Below are 4,713 nucleotides of genomic sequence, written 5' to 3' on the forward strand. Positions count from 1 at the left end.
GAGAGGTTACTTTTGTTCAGGGTCACAGAAACTTCTGTTAGTCTGCCCGTTTTACCAACAGAACCTTGATTTTATTGTAATTTCAGTGAACTCTGTAAAAAAAGATCTTGCTTCCCTGACAAGCAGAGCTAGCCATATGATCCAGTTTGGGGTTAGGCACCAAAGAAAACTATTGTTTTGCTAAAACAAACAAATAACAACAATAACAACAACAAAAACAAAACAGGAGAGATACAGATGGTGTACATTTTGCCCTTTGACCCTTATCCTACTTCAGCTTTGGAATGTGGACAAGATGCCTGGAAGTCAAGCAACCATTTTGTGACCATGAGATGAAAAGTGAGGATGGCTGAACAGGAAGTTGGAAAGAATCAGCTGCACCAGCCATGGATTTCTTTGATCTGTGAATGAATATATATGTATGTGTGTATATATATATATATATATAGAGAGAGAGAGAGAGAGACCCCCATTTGAATTGGGCCCAAAGCCATCTTCACTGACACTTAAAACTAGATCCTGTTCCTGACTGCCCCAAAGTCCACAGGTCAATTACTTCTTTTTAGGGGTACCCCGACTGGCCTCTCCTTTAGGCCTCTCCATTAGGCCCTGTATCTTCTTCTCAGAATCCAACACTCATTTTCTCTATATTTCAGGCCCCAGCACCGGTCTACCCTCAACAAGGACAATCTTTCTCATCATAATGCATAGTCATTCTTCGTGGTCTTGAAATTCAGAATTCCAGCAGAGGATTTGGATCTACCCACTTAAACTGGGTAGCCCTGTTTCACTGCCATCCCTGCAGTTGTATTTGCTAAGCTATTTACAAAGTTCAAGGAAAGACTCACAGGTATCTCCTAAATTTTAGAAAATTCTAGCCTTTTCATAATATCACAGAAGCCAGTATGCAGAGGGAATGAAAAACAATTGGCCTCTCAACTCTGAAGGACTTAGTCTTCAATCCAAAAGAGCCATTTACATGTTCCTCTGCTAGGATATAGAGCAAATACAGAGGATCAGCTCCTACCACGAGGGAAAAGATTGCCAGGCCTAAGGATTGCTGCTTAGGGACAAAGGGTTGCACACAAAACAGATTCTATTGTTCTCCAATATATCATGAAACTATTCTCTCTCTCTCTCTCTCTTTTAAGATTTTATTTATTTTTTTGAGATAGGGAGTGAGAGAGAGAGAGCATGAGTAGGGAAGGGTGTGTCAGAAGAAGAAGGAGAAGCAGGCTCCCCACTGAGCCGGGAGCCCAATGTGGGGTTCAATCCCAGGACTCTGGTTCAGGACCTGAGCGGAAGGCAGATACTTAACCGACCAAACCATCCAGGCACCCTAAATTTTTTTACCAGGCACCCTAGTTTTTTTTTTTTAATTTTTAAAGATTTTATTTATTTATTTGACAGAGAGAGATCACAAGTAGGCAGAGAGGCAGGCAGAGAGAGAGAGGAGGAAGCAGGCTCCCTGCCAAACAGAGAGTCCGATGTGGGACTCCATCCCAGGACCCTGAGATCATTACCTGAGCCGAAGGCAGAGGCTTAACCCACTGAGCTACCCAGGCACCCCCAAAACTAGTATTTAAGGCAACTTTCCTCCTATAAGGAAACACACAGTGTGGGAGACTTCTGTGGACAGCTCGGGGTTTTGAGACTGAGCACATCGAAATCTAAGGCTTATAGATTTGAAGCACAGACTATTAAATAGAGGTGTTAGAGGCACCTGGGTGGTTTAGCTTAGGTCATGCATGATCCCAGGGTCCTGGGATGGAGCCCTACATCGGGCTCCCTGCTCAGCAGGAGCTTCTCCCTCTCCCACTTCCCCCTGCTTGTGTTCTCTCTCTCTCTCTTGTGTTCTCTCTCTCTCTCACTGTGTCTCTCTCTGTCAAATAAATAAATAAAATCTTTAAAAAAAATGAAGGTGTTAGCCCTCACGATCTTTCAAGCACATCAGAAGTATATATTTTTTCCCTTCCCAGAACAGGAAAGCAATCTTCTTTCTGATTCCAAAGATGAATCAGAAAAATACTGGCAAGCTTGGAAATAGCAAGCAATCCATCCCTACACTAAGCTGTTATGGTTTAGAAAATATTGGGGAAAAGCTCAGCCAGGGGGCTTCCCTTTATGCTAGGACAGTATGGAGAAAGAGGGAGACATGAAAAAATGACTGGAAAGAAAGCAGGGGGGAAGAAAATTATGAATATAGGGAATAAAACAGGCTGTTTCTCTCAGTGTGACAAGGAGCTTACTGTTTAATGTTTTCCTATAGCTTTTCCTGTCCTACAGAGAAGCATCCCTAAAAGATAATATTCATTGTATTTGGATCTTTTCTCACATGAAAAAGTCCTTGAAAAATGTATCTGCATCTCTAGCGCTAAAACTAAATATTTTCCTGAATGGATGAGAATATCAGGGCCATTGACAGGGGAAGCAAGGAGATATCCCCGCCCACTGCCCCCCAAGGACCAGGGCAGAGCCTCCCTTCCCCATCAAGCCAGGCCCAGTGGGTTCCAGAAGCTGGAGGGTCTGGAGCTCTCCCAAACCCACTCAGTGGGGTCACCAATTGTCCCCAGTCTGCCAGAACTGTTCTGGGGCACACCACTTAAAGCTTTCTTCAAAAACAATCTCTGAAACTTCTGAATTGTTTGTTTGTTTGTTTAAGATTTTATTTTATTTTATTTATTTGGCAGATAGAGATCGCAAGTAGGCAGAGAGGCAGGCAAAGAGAGAGAGAAGAGGAAGCAGGATCCCCGCTGAGCAGAGAGCCTGACTCAGGGCTTGATCCCAGGACCCTGAGATCATGACATGAGCCGAAGGCAGGGGCTTAACTCACTGAGCCATCCAGGCGCCCCTAAATTAGTTCATTTTAAAAGTTTATTTTGTTGTGTGAATTTTACCTCAAACATTGTTTTTTCTTGAGGCGCCTGGGTGGCATAGTTGTTAAGCATCTGCCTTCAGCTCAGGTCCTGGGATCGAGCCCCAGGTCAGGCTCTCTGCTCAGGGGATCCCTGCTTGTGTTCCCTCTCTCACTGTGTCTCTCTCTGTCAAATAAATAAATAAAATTTTTTTAAATTGTTTTTTCTTTAAAGAAAGATATTAGATGGGATTTGTGGAAAAAGAGGCAGAAAAGCAGTCAAGAAGAGTTGCCTGTTTAAATGCTGCTCCCTCTGCACTTCTCCCCTCATGGGTCACTCCTTCCCCCAAACCTTATTTAGTATTAATGAAGTATTAAACTAGTATTTAATTTTAAATAGTATTAAAGACTTAGTATTAGTATTAGGCCTTAGTATTACAGCATCCCTAACCACTGCTTCCCTTGACAATCCTGTCACTAGTCCAGCGTCTCCAGTAGTTACATCTGTCGTTTCTAGTCAGTCAGATGTGGATAGCATCTTTTCACCGTCACTCCCTATTTTGTAACATGAGGCTATCACAGACCCCACTCTCCTTTCACTCCCTTTCCTTCTCTGAACTCCCAGCTCTGCCTTCTATACTTTACATCACTGAGTTTCATAAAACGTTAGTCTCTTCAACAATCATAACTACATCTTCTTGTGTTGTGTCTTCAAAGTTAAAATATCAAGTGCTTACACCACTCCGACTATCTACATGTTGTTCACCGCACTCTTTAATCACTGCTTTCCAAGAAAATTTCCCAGAACTGAAATACATGAGTTTCCAGATGTGAAGGGCTTACTAAGTGCCGAAAAGATTAGAGAAAGACAAACCCAGCCTTGGGCGCCTGGGCAGCTCGGTCAGTTAACGCTCTGAATGCCACTCAGGTCATGATCTCGGGGTTGAGCCCAGATTCTGGCTCAGCAAGGAGTCCGCGTGAGATTCTCCCCCTCTCCCTCTGCCGAGCTCCCTTCGCACTCACATGATCTCTCTCAGATAAATAAATAAATCTTTTAAATAAATAAACAAACCCAGATGAACACAAATAATAGTGAAATTTTGGAGCACTGTAGAAAAAGAGTAAATCTTACATGTTTCCAAAAGGAGGAGTGAGAGGAGGGGTAGGAGTGTCCCAAATAAAAGAACAGGAATCAGAAGGCTTCAGATTTTCTCTCAGTTACTCTGGGATCTAGAGAATAAAGAAGGAATGCCTTCAGATTTCTGAAGGATGATTATTTTCGTCTTAGAATTTTATACTCACATAAGCAATCAAACAGTGTTAGGGTAGAATAAAGACATTTTCAGGTAAGCAAGGACTCCAAATTTACCTTCCACATACACTTTTTAGGAAGTTACTGGAGAGAGAGATTATCCATAAATAGAGGAAGTGAATTAAGAGAGAGGAAGAAACGGGACCTATAAAATGGGGTCCATCCAGGAGAATCACAGAACAAGGTCCCAGGGTGACAGTAGAGCAGTCTTCCCAGGAAGCCATCAACCCAAATTTGAGATGGGTGAGGTAAAAGGAGATTCCAACGATTTGACACTGTCCTTGGGGACTCGGAACAACTTAAGTAAGTGGTAAAGGCAGAGAAACCTAAGGGGCTGGGGTAGAAGGGAAGTTGAAAAGGCCAGGTTAGGGAGAAGCTGTTCAAGACAGGAGAGCATTTATTAATGATGATTATGACTATGAGGATGATAATCAAGGGATTTTAAATTCAAAATGACTAATCACACATCTCCTCTCTGTCTTGAGATCTGAATTTGTAAATGACTTGTAGTGTAAAACACAATTTTGAAGGGAAATGGAGGGGTTCC

Source organism: Mustela erminea, chromosome 3, assembly GCF_009829155.1.
Source record: "Mustela erminea isolate mMusErm1 chromosome 3, mMusErm1.Pri, whole genome shotgun sequence".
NCBI lineage: Eukaryota > Metazoa > Chordata > Mammalia > Carnivora > Mustelidae > Mustela > Mustela erminea.